Source organism: Lissotriton helveticus, chromosome 4_1 (genome assembly GCF_964261635.1).
Source record: "Lissotriton helveticus chromosome 4_1, aLisHel1.1, whole genome shotgun sequence".
NCBI lineage: Eukaryota > Metazoa > Chordata > Amphibia > Caudata > Salamandridae > Lissotriton > Lissotriton helveticus.
The window spans coordinates 1,564,407,159-1,564,427,905 of NC_136063.1; positions in this window are offsets into that span (position 1 = coordinate 1,564,407,159).

Consider the following 20,747-nt stretch of genomic DNA (forward strand, 5'->3'; position numbering starts at 1 on the left):
CTCGGTCATTCGGGGGTAGCAGACCAGCTGTCATAAGGACACGCTGGCCTGCATATAAGGGGGCATTCTAGGCGGGCCACTCTGTTTGTTTCTATCTTGGACGCCTGACCCGGACATTCTATCACCGGAGCGCGCTGCAGGGCGAGCTCTTCACAAACGCAGTAGCGTTTTTTAAAATATCCCGTTTTCTATTTGTTTTTCTTTTATTAGCATTTTACCTTGCTCTTATTTAGGATCGCGCTCCCCTTACCTGCACAATAATAGTTGTTCACCGCGCTTTGCGGGTCCCGCTCCACACCAGCTTTGGCCGCCATCTTAGGTGAGTCTTCCTCCACGCTCGGTCATTCGGGGGTAGCAGACCAGCTGTCATAAGGACACGCTGGCCTGCATATAAGGGGGCATTCTAGGCGGGCCACTCTGTTTGTTTCTATCTTGGACGCCTGACCCGGACATTCTATCACCGGAGCGCGCTGCAGGGCGAGCTCTTCACGAACGCAGTAGCGTTTTTTAGAATATCCCGTTTTCTATTTGTTTTTCTTTTATTTGCATTTTACCTTGCTCTTATTTAGGATCGCGCTCCCCTTACCTGCACAATAATAGTTGTTCACCGCGCTTTGCGGGTCCCGGTCCACACCAGCTTTGGCCGCCATCTTAGGTGAGTCTTCCTCCACGCTCGGTCATTCGGGGGTAGCAGACCAGCTGTCATAAGGACACGCTGGCCTGCATATAAAGCAGCCATTCCACGCGCAGCGTTCTCGCGCAGCGTTCCGCCGTAGTGACGCCGGAGTCACGCCAGAGTCCAGCCCGTCAGCGTCCCGGAGGCGAGCGGAGCGGCGGGCGGCCTTACTCATCGTGACCTAAACCATCTAGTGGCCTTATGGTCTGCTATACATCTGTGGAACTGCGGTCCTTTCAAAAGGTTTCCTGTGCGTGCTATAAAGTGTTTCCTGGCCGGCACAAGGGTAAGAGGAGATGTCTGGGCTGCGGCTGGATTCCTGCCAACAGCCCGTCATCGCTAACTATTCAGGAGACGGGCAGTGTGAAGCATCTCTGCCTGCTTTTAAACACCAGGTCAGTGCGAAGTCATGCCCAGGAGCTTTTTGATCTCCTGTCCACTGAAAAGCCGCTGTGCCTGATGCTGACAGAGACCTGGTTAGGAGTCTCATCTAATCCTGATATCGCCATAGCGATTCCCCCCGAATACAATTTGTATAGGCAAGATAGATCGGAAGGGAGGGGCGGAGGCGTGGCACTTGTAGTGAGTAAATCTGTTGTTTGCTCGATTATCCAGACGGAGGCTATTACAGGGTCTGAATCCCTTGCTTTTTCCTTGTCATTGGCGCCGCATCAATCGGTTAAAGGGCTGGCTCCTTTTTTGATGAGCTTCAGTCTGTAATGTCAGCGCTGGCCCTGAGAACCGATCATTGTATTATGGCTGGGGATTTTAACGTCCACATGGATGAGGGTGCGGACCCAGATGCGATCAAATTGACCGATGTCACGGCCTCTCTGGGTTTAGTCCCCTATCTATTTGAACCAACGCATGAAAAAGGCCATACCTTGGATCAGGTTTTTTCGACATCCCCTATAGAGGTGACGGCACTTCTACCGGTCCTCTGGACAGACCATTGGCTGATCAGTTTTCATGTATTGGGTACTAAGAAGCCTTCGAGCATGGCCCTCAGACAACAGGGACTAGCATCAAGAGCGTACCATCGGGTGACCCCAGATATGTTGGCTCAGGCTTCTCTTGATCATCCTTGCCCCCTCATCGGGGATTTGGACAAGGATCTAGAGTCTCTGAAGGCGTAGCTTCTGGACAGGCTGAATGATCTAGCCCCTGCGATGGCCCCCCGATCAATATCTAAACAGGTCTTTGCCCCGTGGTTTACTGAAGCGCTGGTGGCCTCTCGGAGGCAGTGTAAGGTGGCCGAAAGGGCTTGGCGTGCTCAGTACGACTCTGCCGCCAGGCTCGCGTATAGAACTACGGTCAGAGCCTACCATCGGGATATCCTCCTAGAGAAGAAAGGCTATTTTGCTAGGAGGATTGAGGCTGCTTCTAATTCCTGCAAGGAGATCTTCACGATTGTTAGGGAATTCACGGCCCCGCGGTCGAATTCGACCCAGACCGCTCCCTCTGAGCTGTGGGTTTCTGATCTCGCCAACTTCTTCACTACAAAGATAAAGCTGATTCAGGACTCTTTTCCATCAGGGCAGGTTGTAATCACCACTGACTCTGATGTCGAGGTAGTTCCATCGGTCCATCCAGGGCCAGTCCTGTCAGACTTTCCACCTATTTCAGCTTCTTCGTCATTGACACTCATGGCCAATCTTAAGTCGGGCTCGCCGCTTGACCCATGCCCGGCCAAATTTCTGGCGAAGATGGCGGCAGTGGTTAACCCGTTGGCGAATCCCCTCCTGAATCTCTCCTTGAACCGGGGGGTGGTCCCTCTGGCCTGGAAGCAGGCAATGGTCATCCCCCTCCTTAAGAAGCCTGGTCTCGATCCCGAGGTTTTGGCCAATTATAGGCCCATCTCTCTCCTCCCTGCGCTCGCCAAAATCTTGGAGAAGCATGTGCACAGTGTGCTCTCTAACTTCCTGGAATCGTACGATCTGCTTCACCCCACGCAATCTGGGTTTCGCCCTAATCTTAGTACTGAGACAGCGCTGCTGGAGGTTTCGGAGGCCATCAAGGAGACACTGGATTCGGGCGGCAAAGCCATGCTGGTAATGCTTGACCTGTCGGCGGCCTTTGACACAGTCCCCCACGAGGGTCTGCTCGTCAGACTCCATGAGATCGGTCTGAGGGGGACGGTGCATAGCTGGTTTAGATCGTTTCTAGCGGGCCGTCGACAAACGGTCTGGGCCTCATCCAGTTCGGCTGAGATGCCGCCTTTGGGAGTCGGAGTCCCGCAGGGCTCGGTGCTGAGCCCAACTCTATTTAACATCTTTATGACCCCTCTGGCGGCATTGGCTGAATCTTTCGGGGCCCAGATCGTATCCTATGCTGACGATACCCAGCTCCTCTTTACCTGCGGGAAAGGAGAGGATTTTGATGGAGAGAGTATCCGAGAGTGCCTTGGGGCTGTTTGACCAAGATTCGAATTAAACCGAAGCTGCATGCTGACCCGGCGACGCTGTGACGAGGAGCAGGGAGACCGTAAGAAATCGAAAAGGGTGCTGTGGATCGAGAGGAACAAGGCATGGTATATAATCCCCAAGCTTGCTGAAGTCTAACGTGAACAAAAGCACAATCACGACTGCGGACCTGACCACAGAATATTAGGAAAAGGACCCTTTACTCTCTGAAACTTAACGGTGGCTTCCTCGTACAGTGTGGAAAGCGGGATCTCCTACTAAAGAAGAAGGAGAACTGAAGATAGAAACAGTAACTGCTGACAGCTCGTAATAGACTGTGGCTCCAAAAACACCTAGAATTAACAAGGTGCATTACAACATAAAAACTAGTGCTTAAGAATCGGTCCTGAAGAAGGTGCCACATAAGGAAAACCGAAACGCTGCGTCGACTCGAATAGTGATTCTTTTGTTATGATTTTAAATTCGTGAAACCTATTGCATTTCTATAATGATGTATAAAATGTTTTTTAAGTATAATGAATGTGTATAATTTTATGTTGACTGATTATTTATTTATATGTATGTTTTTAACCATTAACAATATGACATGCCATTCCCTGTATAAAATGAGAATAAATACAGATATTTTATCAGAAATTAGTTGTGTTAATTTCAAATTGTAATTGTAGCATTTGTCACCCAATGAGCGTGTGTACACGTAGCATCTGCAGATTGTTTATTGTTTACAGTGAGGAGACTCTGAAAGGTCTATGTGACGGGATAGCGTTACTCAATCTAGTATTGAACCCAGAATACTCAGAGATACACAGAAAACTCGTATTGAGCAGCAGGTTTTATTAGCTTGCGACAGAACGGGACACCCCATATTTCTTTGCATATTCCCCCTGGTCCCTAAAAGCCACCAAGAGGGGGCCTCCTACCTTTGTTTTCTGTTTTTAAATGGTTCCAGCTGAACAGCCTCATGTGCAACTCAGATAAATCGGAGGTACTCTTCTTCGGTTGTCAATCTGATCCAGACTGGCAGGAATGGTGGCCTGCCGATATGTCTCCTCCAGCTCGTTCGTCTCAGTTGGCTAAGAACCTAGGGATCAAGATAGACAACGGTCTGACCTTAAGATCTCAGTTCCTTGCCCTCACTGGCACCTGCTTTGCCCTCCTCAGGATGCTTCGGAAGTTTCTTCCTTTGCTCTCTGAGGATCACAGGAGGACGACGGTACAGGCCTTAATTGGTTCTAGATTGGACTATGCCAACGTCCTTTACCTTGGTCTGCCGGAGTACCTCTTGCAACGGCTGCAGGTGGTCCAGAATACGGCTGTGCGAGACATATGTGGCCTTCACAGGCGAGCCAGAGCCTCCGGCCTCTTGCAGTCTCTCCACTGGCTGCCTATCCGGAAGCGGATAGTTTTTAAGACCCTGACCCTGGCCCATAAGGCTCTTCACGCATCTGGGGCTAAGTATTTGCAAAGGAGGCTCGCCTTTTACCATCCGGCACGATCTCTGAGATCAGAATCGTTGTTTCTTGCCTTGGCCCCTCGTGTGAAGAAGGCTCGTACTGGAGGACGTTCCTTTAGGCTGCGGGCCCCACAGCTTTGGAACACTATGCCTCTGGCCCTACGTAGGACCCCGAACTTGCTGGCCTTCAGGAAGGGCCTGAAAACCTGGCTCTTTGCCCTTTAGACTCCCTTTTTTAACAGTTCTCGTCTGTGTCTCTGTGTTGTGTTTGTCCTTCTTAGGCTGTCAATAAAGCGCCGGGACACTCTTGTTGAGTAGCCGTGCGCTATAGAAGACAATAATAACATAACATAACATAACAGAATCTGCCATCAAGGTCACCAGTACTCCACCTGCTACTATCTCACACACAGGTCTTTTCATTTGCTTACCAGGAGTGATCTCTTCATTGTTACGAATGCAACATACCTTATTGTCTTCACACTCAGAATCAGTACTATCATTCTCATGTTCATACTCATCAACAATACATTTTACAACTTTGGATTTGCGGCCAGCTCATGCAAAATGGCCAGACATATTACAATATGCGCATCTTTGACCTAGTGCAGGGCACTTTTTATCATTGGCAAGGTGTGAGAAGCTACCACAGTGGTGGCACCTCCCTTTGGTGTCTATGGACTTCTCTGTACGATCCTTATTCCCACTTTTCTCTTTGAATGGTAGATTGTTATTCTTCTTCTTAGATCCGGATGGACGTAGTGAGATTTTACAACCTTCACCATTTCATCACTATTATCTCCTTTAGACTTTGCAATAACTGTTTTGGCACATCTTGACATTAATTTGGCTTTGCTAATGATGGCTGAAATTTCCTGCAAACTGGCATCCCTGTTAATCCAAAGTTTATCTTGCAGATTTTGGTTGTTACAGTGCATGATTAGTTGATCACAAATCAACTCCTCTTTAATAACTCCAAACTTGCAGGATAAAGCTAATCTTCTTTGGGAAGTAATATATTACTCTACTTTCTCATAAGGTTCTGGTTTCCTATGATAAAAATCGAACCTATGTATGGCTTTACATACGGTGGGTGCAAAGTAGGCATTAAGGTCAACAATCGCTTGAGTGAACACGTTGACTTCACTGCCAGTCAATGTTTTATTTTCAGTTCTATTGTAAACTCTGAGGCTACCTGGACCTAGGCAGTGTAATAGAATACTTTTTTTTTCAATGTGGTGTTAACTCTTTGCTTTCAAATGTGTCCACGTAGTTAATTAATCTATCCACTCCTCCCATCTCTGACCAAAAACTTTGCACTCTTTTATCAAGAACGGTTGTGGCGCAGGTAAATTCATGTTTGCCACAGCGATGTCAGATGGTTTTGATAAAATGTTAATAAAGAGAGAGAAAAAAATGGAGAGTTTTGTAACCCTAATAAAAGTGGAATAAGATTAGAAAGTACCTTGGATAATACACAGTGTGTGTATCACTGTTGAGGCTAATTTGTAGAAACGCTGCTGAAAATGAGCAGGAAGAGTGGTTTTCCTTATTAAATACGTGGAGAAAATGCTTCGGTTCAATCAACAAGTCAGTTTCTACTTCAACATTCCACAGATGCCTCAAAATGGCCGCACGTAGCGTCACCTCAGCGTGACCTCGTATTTCACACAACGTATGTGTGACATCAGCAGGAGAGTGCACGAGAACGGAGCTGCCACGAAGATGCCATCTGGAATGTAGCTGCTGCTCGAAAGATGCAGCAGGAATGCAGTGATCACAACTGCCACACCGCGTGACTCACAACCGCCACACTGCGTGACTCACAACCAAGGTAAATGAATTAAAAGCAATACCTTTGGTGTGGAGCGTTGCAGGGGCAGGGTTGTGACTGCTCCAGACAGCGATTTCTTCTCCAGTTTCCTTTTTCATGTGCTGTCACCGTTTAAAGTGCCTTTCTTGAAGTTTCCATACTTCTCCCCAAAAATGAGAGGAAAACGGCAACAGATGTAAAATCCGGATAGTGACCTATGCTCCTTTGCTGTCACTGTTGGTAATCTTTCATTCACCTTTCAAGATTCCCAGTTTTCGTAGATAAAGGTGAAAACAGCAAAATACCAAAATACCCCCAAAAATCAGTAGCGTGGGATCGTGGGGTTTGAGTATCCCGTCGCCATTATTGCGTCATGAGCCACGGCGGTCATGTGCTCATGACGAGCTGAGCACGTCATAACCACACCCGTCCCTTTAGAACGCTTGCACAGCAGGGGTATTTGCCCAGCATGCGATTATTCTAACGGTCATGACGAGCTGAGCTCGTCATGAGCACACGAGCACCGTGGCTCATGACGAGCTGAGCTCGTCATGAGACTTGAAGGAGTTAAACTCAAACCCTTCAGACAGCAGGAAACGTGCGGACGCAGCCACCAGCAATCAGCTCTCCTCTGGTTAACTCCGAAGGTGGAATCTAGCGCTCGAATGTCACATAACATCCTGGAGGTTGGTAGGTGAAATTACATTTTGTCACTTTGTGATATTTTAGTTTTAGGGTGGTGCGGGGGTATTCAAATGTTTTAAAGAAGTAGGAGTTTGTTTCAGCCATTGTGATGCTGTTCTTATGTATGATGGTTATGCCACCGCCATGGCAGGCCTATCTTTTTTGATGATGTAGAAATCTGGGGGAATAAAAAAAGTCAAGGAACCAAGAGGATGATTCGTTGAACCATGTTTCTGTGATGAACGCGATGTTGATGTGTTGTAGTATGGCTTCAGCCAGCTCTGTTGTATTTTTGGTTGCTGACCTACAGATGAAGAGCATGCAGTTCATCTTGCAGATGGTGGTTTGCTTCTGGGAGGATGAAGCCAATGATATTTCAGTGAGTTGAGATGGTGGTCTGGTAGCCCCAGGAGGTTTGATGTCCCTGGTTGGCGGGTGAAGTACCCTGGGCTGCTGAGGGTCAGTGGGGGCCAAGAACCCCTCCTGTTACCACCAGTAAGTCCTACACAGCTGGATTGCTGAAAGCTAATCAGAGGCCCGTCCCCTAACTCTACCACTCCTCAAAAGCACCTCCTGGGTACTACTGATTGGGGGATGAAGACCCCTAGGATGTGGATGGTCATTGGGGCCCATGAGCCCCTCACACTTACTGAATGATGTAATCAGTGAGGTCATTTATGATGTCATCAGTGATGTCACTGACCATGTCATGAGTGATGCAATATATGCGGTCATAAGCAGTGCATTGCAAAGGCATTAGTTATAGTTAGTGGAGATAACTCTAACTGCTGAATTTCAATTGTTTTGTGACGCCAAATCTCCTGTAACCTTTGGCTTTTTCAGTGAATATTTAAGTTTTATTAAATTCTATGTCTTAGCTATAACATCCCTATAACCTTTGTTATTTTTCAGTGCATTTGTAAGTTTTTTTTAAATTCTATTCCCCAACTATAACGTCCCTGTAACCTATGTTTTGTTAATAAATACATACATATATTTATGTTACAAACAAGCTAGGCATCATTGTATTGCCAACACGAGAGCATTATCTCTGTAGAAAGATTGTGTGTGTGACAGGCTTACATCCTAAAAACATTGATATTCTGAATGTTGCGAAATATGTGTGTGATATTGCCATATTATTTTCAAAGCTGTAAATTGACATTAGTCATGTTAACAAAACAAACAATTGAAAACATTCCTCTTGCAGAAAACTTCAGGGATGCATGCAGTGATTAGAGCTACAAGGTCCTCCTGCCTCATACAAATCTGCCTTGGAAGGAATTGAAATAGTTAATTTTGGCTTTCTTCCATGTGCTTCTGTACTAGATGCATTGTTGTTGTTCACGAAAAATAATACAAACAAGCATTTACAATGCAACGGTTTCGCCTTTGGAGAAGTTAGAGCTATTGGCATTGTAAATGACAAAATTTGTATTTATGTGTTGGTTTTGAAAACAGATAAATAAATGGCATTGTCATTTACATTGCCAATAGTTTAATCTCTCGCAAATGTGAGAACTATTGTCTCCTACGGACGAGCTCAGCAGACAGCAATTACTACCACACACACACACACACACACCCAGACCCAGCCCCACACACCCAGAGCCAGCCACAACCAGACCCCCCCCCCCCACACACACACACACTGGAGCAGTCACACACACACACACACACTGGAGCAGTCACACACACACACACACACTGGAGCAGCCACACACACAGGAGCAGTCACACACACACACACACACTGGAGCAGTCACACACACACACACACACACTGGAGCAGTCACACACACACTGGAGCAGTCACACACACACACATACACACACACACACACACACACACACACACACTCTGGAGCAGTCACATATACACACACACACACTCTGGAGCAGTCACATACACACACACACTCTGGAGCAGTCACACACACACACACACACTCTGGAGCAGTCACACGCACACACACCCAGGAGCAGTCACACACACACACACACACACCCAGGAGCAGTCACACACACACACACACACCCAGGAGCAGTCACACACACACACACACACACACAGGCGAAACCTAAAAACCTCCCGCCCATGCTCATTACTTGATAAACAGTACCCTCATCTCAACCATACCCGACATGGGTGACCAACGCCTATAACCACCAGCTATTCACAAGGTTTAGGTTACATTTTTAATACAAGGAATCAGCTTCCCCAAGGGCTAGTCTGCTCATGGTTCACTAAGCCGCAGTGAGAGCAAAAAAGACAGCCCAGTGTCCACAATTTACCTGGCCAAGAAAGATTTGTAATAATTCTTAAAATATTTAAAATGTAACCAACTGAGGCCGGATAGGCTACACCTCCTGATGCTAAAGGGTGTTTGTGCTTGCCTATGTAAAGGAAGCTGTCTAAGCAGTGCAATTAAGCTCCTGGAAACCCCTCGAAGTGATAAGCGCGCTAAAAAAATGCTGAATGATTGAAGCTCTGGGAGGCGTGGAATGTACTAACGTCGAACAACGTAAAATACAGTCTGCAGAAGCGCTTATAAAAGTAAATGTCCCTCTTCTACGCAGACCTATGGCGCACCTCATAAAACAAACTGTTAGATGTTTACTGAAGCGTCGGAAGACACATCTGTTGTTAGAAGACATACTTATATGCTGTGCAATTACACAAGCCACCAAAGTAAACATTTCTTGATTCAGCCAATACTGCTAGCACGAAACGTTGCCTCTGAGTCATGCCCCTACGAACAATAAATGAAAGTGCAACACCGGCTCGTAGAGAAACGGCAAGCAAGTGTGCTATGTGTGTGGGGGATTTTCACGCACAACCCTTGTTGCCGCCCCGACTGGGCTGAATGCTCATTGGCTAGCTACTGAATTAAATTATCTCCCGTGGCTATGAAAAGCAGCATTTTTCAAAGAAATGTGTGCGTGTGTTTTGAAAATTCGTCGAATCCATAAAGTGCTTCGCGCAGCAGATCAGCTGGTTTCCACACAGCAGAAGGCTTCCAGGCATCACTAACACCAGCAAAGTGCCTTTTCAGTATTCAAATTTCGGGTAAAAACGAAGCTCAGAGTACTTAGAAATACAATAGGTTAGCCTCTGAAAATGGGAATCAAATGTGCTCAAAGCACGGGAAACTTGAGATCACGGAAGTCAAAGCACCCATCGGGAATTTAGCAGTCCCCGATTATTCATCCCCATTTGGTGTATTCCTAATAGACGTGCCTTCATCCCTCGCCCTCCATAACTTATTGGGTGTTCTAAAGTTGTGCTTGTTAGCAGCTGTTAAAAGGAAGCTATTTAATTAACAGATATGCTGCTGGTTTCAGAAATACATTTTATTTTCTTAGTGCTTCTTCTGTGTTCCTATTTTGATAAGAGTTGTCATTCTGCGCAGCATGGTTGATGTCAAATTGTAGTCCTTCCTCTATTTCTGCAAAATGTTCCGATTTTTTATTCTCAAGATCTAGTCTTCACTATCATTAGCAGACCGGACAGCTGCCATAGGGGCCTATATTTGCAAATGAGGCCAGTTTTGAATTTCAAAAGACCTGCTGTAAAGGTACTTTGCAAAGTACGGAAGGCTGCATGCATTTGTGCTTGCTTAAGGCAATGCTTGCAGTACTATCAGGGAAATCAACAGAAAAATCGTGTTCATCTTACCAGAAACAGGTACACACATGCTTAAAATAACAGGCCCACACAGACTTTCAGACCATACTTTCGGGTACTGCCAGATTGCCCCATAGGCCCGTGCGACCCTACCTGAACTCCACCATCTTTCTGGTAGATTTGCAGTTTACAAATAGGACATGTGTAGATACTGTGAACACTAAAGTGTTTCAAAGGAACGGCGAGATGCCGCACTGGGCCCTTCATTGTGAGCACTGAAAAAATTATATGAACCATTGGACAGGCTCTGCACTGTGAGTACTGAAGCATTTTTAAGCGCCATTGCACGTGGGCACCTGAAGGTTTCATAGGAGTCTTGGAGATTTATTTATTTAGCGATTTGTATAGCGCCTGGTGACCCAAGGGCATCCCCGCGCTGTAAAAAGGCTGATATCCATTGAGGGAAGGAAAGGGAGGAGGGACGTTTATTTCGGGAATAGGTGCGTTTTCAGTTTTTTGCGAAAAACCAGGTAACTGGATTCCAGTCTGAGGGTGCGTGGGAGGGAGTTCCATCCCATGGCCGCTTGAACCGCGAATCTTCGTCCTCCTGTGCGTGTCCTTTTGAATTTGGGGATGTTGGCTAAGTGCTCATTCTCCGAACGGAGGGATCTGAATGCTTTGTAGGGGGTGACCAAGCTGCTGAGGATCGCAGGGCCAGATCCGTTGATTAGTTTGTGTGTCGTGCATATGACTTTGAATTCCACCCTTTGGCGCACAGGGAGCCAGTGCAGGGCCTTGAGGGCTGGTTTTGCTGACACTCTCGAGGGAAGGTTCATGAGCAGACGTGCCGCAGCGTTCTGTGTCCGCTGCAGTCTCGTCAATGTGGCCTCTGGGGCTCCCAGGTAGACCATATTGCTATAATCCAGACGGGACAATACTAGTCCCTGGATAAGGAGTTTCCTGGAAGCAGGTGGTAATAAGGGGAGAATCTTACGGGTAGTACGCATGAGCCCAAAACAGGTACCCGCAGTTTTGGCCGCTTGCGTCTTCATGGTGAGCTCAGGTTCTAGCCACACTCCAAGGGTTTTGATTTCACGCTTCGGAGAATGGATTTCTCCGTACACGTCAGGCCAGACTGTTGGGGGGATGGTCGCCCATTGTTTTCCCAGGAGCATCACTTCCGTCTTAGACGATGGTACAGTCCAGTTTCGACTGCGATGTGAAGTGCTTCATACTTTAAAAAAAAACATAAGACAGGACAGGAGCCCTAAGTGTTTCTTAGATTTCTTGATAGGCCGCAGATACCCCTAAATTATGGGCATCGTGGAAGCGTCCTTGAGTCGTGAGCACTAAAGTGCTTGAAAGAGGTCGGTGACCCCTGCATTACGGACACTGTGGAAGTGCCCCAGCATTGTGAGCACTAGAGCGTATCATAGGACCAATGCGCCCGTCCAGGGGTCCTCACGTTGTAAATACTCAAGGAGCCATGGGACAAGTCATGAAGTGCCGCGTCGTAAGCAGTAGCCCGTAGTCTATGGATTTACAGCCGCCTCCATGAGTCCGAGCTCTGTTTATTCCAGCAAGTCCGAAAACGAGGCAACCAGGCGGTGGTGTCTTCAAGGCACTGGAAACGCCACACGGCGATGTCGCAACCCCTCCGGCTCGCGCTCATGGACTGGGCGGAATGAAAGCACCTATACATCATCCATAAGAAAAATAAACAGCCGCACAATGCTGGCGCTGCCCGGCCATGATGCTCGTGGGGAATGTGCCCCCGGGGAGTGCTCCCGTCCCGACTCCGCAAACACAGACAGCAGGAAACAAAACACACCCAGGAGACAGGGCTGGGGAGCAGGCCCCGGGGGCAGCGTGAAACCAGAGGCGAGGAGGTCTCCTGAGCTCCGGGGAGGCATAGAGACTCAGAGGGGGTGAGGAGTCATAAATGGGGGCATGGAGGTGGGGAAAAAAAGAAAGAAAGAGAAAGAAGGATGTGAAGGCTTGGGTAAGAGTAATGGGAAAGGGACGAAGGGAGGGACTGAGCGGATATTAAGGAGGAAACATGGTATCTGGTGCTCGCGTAAAGCGCTCCATTACCTTCGGGTCGAGTTCGCCATATAAATCTGCAAAAAAAAGTGGAGAGTGGAGCATGAAGAGAAGGGGAAACATGAAAATATCAACAGGATGAGGAGACCGAGCGCAGCGATTTGGGGTATGGAGCTGAAACAGAGCAATGGAAGGGGAGCGATCGATGGGTGAAAGGATGAACAAAGACAGAGGAGAGTGGAGAGTGATGTGGAGAAGAATTGAATGAAGTGATGGAAATGGCTGCCCCGAGCATGAGGGGCGCGTGCGTGCGAATAAACGGCTGATGGACAGGGGCAGGTACTAAGAGGAGTGGGCCACGGGTGGGGCCAGGTATTGCGAGGGACACGAATCTTGATTCATTACCTCCTACTCTCCTTTCCACTTATCCCTTTCTTTGCCCCCGTCGCTTCCTAGGTCTCTCTCGCATTCGCTATTGCTGGTCGCTGCCCTGGCACCGTTCGTTCGTTCCTCACGGCCCCATGCCAGAGCGCCCCACAGCTCCTGTTGGCGGCGGCCCCGGAGCCGCAGCGCCGCCGGGTGAAGGGTCATAAATAACCCGGGGAGAGACTGACCCGCCGGAGCCCGGGGGAGCCGGAGACAGGGGGAGAGGAGGAGGGAGGTGAGTGGGCGGAGGAGGTGGGGTGGCTTAGCCGAGAAGCAAGAGACAGGCACAGACACAGGAGAGAGGAGTGAAAAACAGTGCCTTTAATGGACAGGCACTGGGGCGTACCAAGTACACGAACGTCTTAAAATTTAAAAGGGACACTCTACCAGCACAAATTTAAAAGGGACACTCTACCAGCACAACTACGCAGTGGTGCAAACCTTTTAATGGGAGAGCAGCAGCGCTTCTCGGGTGCAAACAAGTACTGTAAAACGATGAGTACCTGCACTTCTATATTTAAACTTCAAGCACTAGGGGAAATGGGCGCAAAGAAGGAAGATAAAATAGTAAACTAGAAAGACAAGTCAGGTCCCGGGCCGGCCAGCCAATCACAGCGTGGCCCGGGGAATGACATCACAGGGGTGTCCCGGGCAGGCAGCCAATGACAGCGCGGCCCGGGACAAAGGGGCGGGACTTCAAAAAAGTCCCAGAAACGCCCCCAAATCGCGTTTTCCAGAGAAAGCGTGATTGACAGCCTCTGTCTCCCAATGGCTAGCCTCCATTTATGGAGCTAGCCAATGGTAGACAGAGGCTGAACCAAAGTACATATGTAGAGTCATGAGGTTTCGCCGTGGGCGGGGCAACTGCTATGCAGTTGCCAACGCCCAGGGCGAAACCTAAAAACTATGTTGGAGTTCTCTCTACCCTCTCCACAATGTGCAATTGGAGGAGAACAAATGATCTGTCTAAATGTGTATGTTCCTCCAATTCGCCCCCTGCCTGAGAGTGAACTGGTGAATCTGGTTAATGATGTGGAAAAATTGATATGTGATTATCCAGATGCCTTGTTGTTGGTGGTGGTAGTGGGGGGGGGGGGGTAAATGAAAAATCAGTATTCAAAGAGCTTGGCATGGCTATGAAAGCGGTATGGTTAGCCTTAAACATTCCCAAAAGAACCCTTTCAGAAAATCCCAGGGAAGAGAAGTGAAGGTTCTTTCTCGTTCGGTCCAATTGAACGTAATCAATGTTAATGGTCGGTGTAATGACGATATTTCTGCTGTGAAAACCTTCAAACATGGTACTAGTAATTTGCCCATTGTCAATGTGTTGGTTCCAGTACAGCAGTTCTATCAGGTAAAACATGTTAGAGTCTTTGATATGGGGCCTAGTGATCACTTTGCCCTTAGTTTAGAGTTCAGTGAAGATATTTGCCCTGCTCAAGTGCAAGTGTCATCTCGTCTCTTGAAGTAGTATACCCTAAGAGAATGCAAGTTTTGATTAGCGAAGATGCATTTCAGGCTCTTTCCTCAATAGAATTTGAGTATCTTGACCTGGAAGCTGGTCACGATGTGCTGGTTTGGTACTGCAGATTAACAAAGCAATTGTTAGCCAACTTCAAACTGGCAAAGGGGGGCTCTTATTCACCTAGTATTACAAGAGGTAAAGAAAATGCCTGTTTGATGATGATTGTCTGGAGGATAGAAAAGTGGCAAATAAGGGTCGTCTCCACTTCACGTCAAATCCTAGTGATGTTAGCTTAAAAACAACAATGGTGGCTGCGAAAATTGCCTATCGAAACATATGTGCCCATAAAAAGAGAGAGTTTTACTAGTTAAATTGGGAGTTAATGCTATCTGCCATTGCTGATGAAATAGGAAGCGGTTTTGGTGGCTAGTGAATTCTATAACTCTTTCATCACCGTCCTCTCTAGAGGCGCAGATAAGTGAGGAAGATTGGTGTACTTTTTATATATTCGTTATATAGTGGTGGAAACTCTGAAAATGTGTCAGTGTTCCAGGCCAGCTCTGAAGTAGAGGCAGAAGTAATTGCAAGTACTCAGATGGCAGTAAATGTATCTTGAATAATCAGTAATATGAAAGCCTCCAGGGCTGGTGGCCCGGATGGGCTCCTATCTGTGATATTTAAGAAAAATCCTAAGAAATGGGGACTAATCTTGAGCGGGTTCTTCCAATGGTAATTGTTAGAAGCGGCTGTCTCTAGTTGGCAGAGGTATACACTTCTGACAAATAGGGACACCTTTTCTAGTCAGGGCAAGGGGATCACACACTTAGATAACCCCTGCTCACCCCCTTGGTAGCTTGGCAAAGCAGACAGGCTTATCTCAGAGGCAGTGCGTTAAGCATTTATGACCACATACAGTAATAAAGTGAATACACTACAAATGGACACGACACAGTAGTATTATAAAAATAAGTATTTTTATATAAGGCTTAGCACAAGACCAAATAACGACAAAAATATACCACAGTCTTAATAAATACTCTTGGAAGGAAAAATAATGGTTCAAGCACGGTTTCTTCTTAGCACAAAGTCTTTAGTATCAAAAGCAACTCTTCTTCTCTAAAACACAGTTCTTGGCAACAATGTAACCCACACGGGAGTCACACGACGTCGAGGCAAAGTTAATCCAAAGGTTCGGCGTCGACCGCGAGGAGCGCTACGTCGAGCCCGGAGTCGCACAGACCCCAACAACACAGTACCTTGGAAAAGTGAAGCACTCGATGATCAGCGGCGTCGAGATGTCCGGCGTCGCGTCTTCGGCGTCGATCGGGCCTCGGAGTCGGGGCGTTCTGCAGCGGCGTTGACCGAAGTCAGGCGGGAGCAGCGCTCACGGGATGAAGCAGGATACGGCGTCGTCGATGTCGATGTCGATGTTGCAAGAGTGAGCAGCGCTCACGGCGTCGAGAGGGCTCGGCGTCGATGCGATCAGCGGCGGCGTCGACACAGGGTCACTTGGAGCTGGAGCCGAACTCGCTACTCACTGGCGTTGCTACTGGCGTCGATCGGGCCCGGCGTCCGGCGTCGAAGGTGCGGGACACTGGAGCCGTTACTCACGATGTCGAGCTGGATTCGGCGACGTCCGTCGGCGTCGGGATTGCTGGATTCTTCAGAGGTGCTGGATTTCAGGTTCCAGCAACAAGCACTTTTAGCAAATAGATGAAGTCCTTTGGCCCTGTGACTTCAACAGGAGGCTGGCACTCTTCCAACCCTTGGAGATTTTCTATAGCAAGTTTGAGAGTACACACTCAGTTCCTCTCTCCTGGTTCCTTGGCAAAAATAAAGAAGCAACTGCAGGATTCCCCCAACAAACAGCACTCTGGCAGAAGGGGTAGGCAGTCCTTAGATCAGCAGGCTTCTTGTCCTTGGTTCAGGTTTCCTTGTCAGAAGTGATCTAAATTCTTGGTTCAGGGGTCCTTCTCTTATACCCCTTTTTGGCTTTGATGCCTTTGTCCATGCAGGGGAATTTCCCCCCATCTTGGGTTTGTTGTGGGTGTTGCCAGGCCTAAGCACCTGGCCTATTCACTGTGCAGGGCAGAGTCTTCAGCCGCCCAGCAGGAGCGGAGCCAGCATTGTCACTGGCAGGGGCAGGGCCATCAGTTGCCCGGCAGGAGGTGGGCCAGGAAAGTCCCAGGCAGGCTCAGAGTCATCAGTCGCCTGGCAGGGGGGCGGAGCCAGCATTGTATCAGGCAGGGCAGGCTATCAGGAGCTACTCTTCCCCTACTCTCAATGCAAATGCCCCACTCATCCCACACTGACTCATTCAGACCTCTGGAGCCACCCAGCTCCTGTCACACGCACACCAGAACCAGCAGAGACCGGTAGACAGTTAGACAAGAAAATAGCTACTTTCTAAAAGTGCTATTTTCAAACACAGAGTCCAAAAACCATCCACACAAACAGATGCGTTATTAAACCCTGAGTTCAGGGATACCAAACTCGACATTGCACCATGCTCCCCGAGCCCGCTAGGATTATAGCATTAATAATCCTGGCAGCCCATTCTAACTGATGGAGAGCAGGTTACCTTACAATAGTGAAAAACGAATATGGCTGTAATTCACTATTAGGACATGCCAACCTTGTCAGGCTTGTCCTACCTTACGCTTACAATGCACCCTGCCCTTGGGCCTACCATAGGGGTGACTAACATGAAGTTAAGGGAAGGTTTAGGGACTGGCAAGTAGGTGTACTTGCGCAGTCCTCGTGACAGTCAGACTGCACGTGGTCTAGCAATGGTAGACCTTCAGACATACTTTTACTAGGCCGCTCTTGTGGGTGGCACAACACGTGCTGCAAGCCCACTAGCAGCATTTGTATTTACAAGCCCTGGCACTCCTGGTGCACTCTACTAGGGACTGACAGTAAACCAAATAAGCCAAACATGGAAGTCAATCAATACAGCAATTTCACATAGGGAGCACTTGCACTGTGGCACTGATCAGCAGTGGCACAGTGCCCAAAGCATATACCAGCAAAAACATCGTAAACAGAGGAGGCAAACAGAAAAAATGGAGGAGAGACTCATGCCAATGATGTCAGGTCTAACAGTAATGCTAACAGGCATCCTCCCAGATTCCTGGGAAGGAGCCATAGTGAAGCCCATTCACAAAAAAGGCAAACTGGTGAGCCTGCTAACTATCGTTTGATTTTCCTCTGCGATATTCGTTCTAAACTTTATGCTCAAAATTTGTTAATAACCTAACTGCTTGGGCTTTTGACTCTGAGCTGATCTCTGTGGAGCAAGGATGCTTCAGGGCAAAGCATTCTATGATGGACAACTGTTTCATGCTGTGGGGAGTTGCAAGAAAGTCAATGAAGTCGGTAGGTGGCCTTTGCAGTTGCTTCGTTAACTTCCAAGCAGCTTTTGACAGGGTCAACAGAGGTACTCTCCATCTGAAACTTCAACAATGGAATATACCAGGAGCACTGGGAAGCCTTGTGATGAAAACGCAGTGTCAACTGTGTCCACGTTTATCTGGACAGACAAGGAAGCCTGTCAAGAAAAATCCCGGTTGAGAATGCCTTATGGCAGGGGTGCATTTTAGCGCCCCGCTTGTTTAGTCTGTTCATTGCAGTTACCCCATGATCTTACGCAATATGCAAAGTTATTTTGGTTGATAATTGGAGTAGATGGTATAAACAGAATGTGAGCATTTGAGATGGGCGGACATAAGGACTGATTGATAAGGGGGATATGCCGAAGTTACAATACAATATCAGACTGCAGACCCAATGACTATATATGGCATGTTGGGATTCTTTCTCAGCTTTGCATAGAAATAATTAGGCAGTTCTAATAACCATTTAGCCAATATAACAATCATAAGGGTGAAAAAACACACCTTGATAGTAGGTGGGGACTAGGCTAATTCAATAGAAAATGTAACGACATGTAATGATATCGCTTGGGGTTATCCAAATGTTCATTTTGTATTATATCATGATTACTGAGATTATTATCATAATTCGAATACACACGATTTATGGTATAATACTTACAGCCTGTTGTGAAATGCCAACACCTATGTGTTACTTGCGTCTATGGGCCAGGTTGGGTTCCATATCTATATACAAAATCCCTCTCACAGATAAGAGCCACACTGACAGGGTTGCCTCCTCACACCGCTTATCTGAATGAGCATAACTTGTTTAGCAATATAGGTTACAAAAATGAAATAAAACACCACACATTATACTTACCCCACATTATCATTTACTACAATGACATTTATCATTACAGCAGAAACCACACTTCACATTAGAATGCATTATGTGACATATACATACATATATAAACACATACATGAAAATAAATCAAAAGTACCCTTGAACACTACATTTTCCTACATTTCCTTACTACCCCACAACAATACGCTTCTCTAAACCAAAAAACTTTACTACACCATCCATCCCTGAACCCTAAAAAGTCGTACTACCCCTATAAACTACCCATCACTAAACCCTAAACATCCTTACCACCCGAACACTAAAAACTTCTTTCTAGCACTATACACTACCCGCCCCGAACCCTAAAACTCCGACTACTCCTGTATACTACCCTTCCATGACCTCAAAAAAACTTTACTACCCCATCCCCTGGACACTAAAATATGTTACTACCCCAACACTCAATGTAGCTCTAACCCCTTGACTACCCGTAGACACCACCAATCAAAATCCTTAAACTGTAACTGCAATGTGCTGTACCTTACCTTGTTGTAGTGATAAATGTGTTGTAAATGCATAGCAGTGGGTAATGTGAGACACCTGCCAGTTATTTTCGCTGAAGAGGGCATGTTACATATTATTCCCCTTTTGGTTTAGGCAGCCTACTCAGAAGTACCCCTACCCTAAAATGTCAGGTTCACACCAAGGTAGCTATGAGGCTAATTTAATATATATATATATATATATATATATATATATATATATATATATATATATTGTTTTACATTTGAAGACTTAGCACCATGGAATTCTGCAAAACATACCCACTACATTCCACCATATATGAAAGAATGGCTAGGAGGACGTCCTTTCGCGGAACATTTTCAAAGGTCTGGAATTTCCTCTCTGCCATGAATCTTTGAATACGGCGGAGTTCAGACTTGAACTGAAATCTTGGTTGTACCTCTACCAACTTGTTACTTTCGGTAAATGTGCAAGTATAGAGCCAAGAGGCAAGTGCTGCGTTAATAAAGTTAATACAGAATGCAGGCCTGCCTGATTCACTGTTGCTTAGACACTGCAGCTGAAGACCCCTAATATGTAACATTCAAAAGCCAACACACAGCTTTAACGGTTGGGAGGGCCCCTAATTCTGGTATTACTACCCAGTCCTCCTAGGAAAGTGAGCCAGTGCTCTCCCTATGTATGAACATACCTTCATCAGACAGGTCTGTTCTATCGGGACCTAGGTCACTTCAGAAGAGACTGGTTCATCCCCCAGTCATTTTCTGTGATGGGCAAACAAAGAACAGATTCTACTCCTGAGGCCATAAATGCATGCCATTGTGTCGGCTTGTAGGTGTAGCATTATTATATAACATTCTGTAGTTCCATCTGTGGCCTCTGCATATTCACATCTTGCTTGGCCCGTGTACGACACGATTTTCTAATGAAGCAGGATTCTTGCATTAGTTCACCTCCACCTACCCTTTGTAATTTCTGTGATTTTTTGGGGTGTGTTTTGGCACCTTATGTTTTTTCTCATATGTAACTTCTTCTTAACTTTCCTTTATTTTGATGTGTTGTTCAGTTGGTCTTTTACATCAGTTTGTGAAGGGATGTGCAGTGTTTCTGTTCCTGGAGAAGCGAATTTGCTTCCTATTCGTATTCGGTCAAGGGGTACCTGTAATGTGATTTATAATTAACATCCAGATTGGATTATGTTGACATGGAGTGGATTGGACTTTTATTGCTGCCTCTTCCTTATTAGCATTACTTTGAGCATCCTGATGTCAGTCAGTCTCAGACATAGGTGCTTCACTGGCAGCAGCGTGCTTGCTGCATGAAAATCAGGCACCGAAAAATATCCTCAGATAGTGTTTACAGGATGTTATATATTATACATCGATGC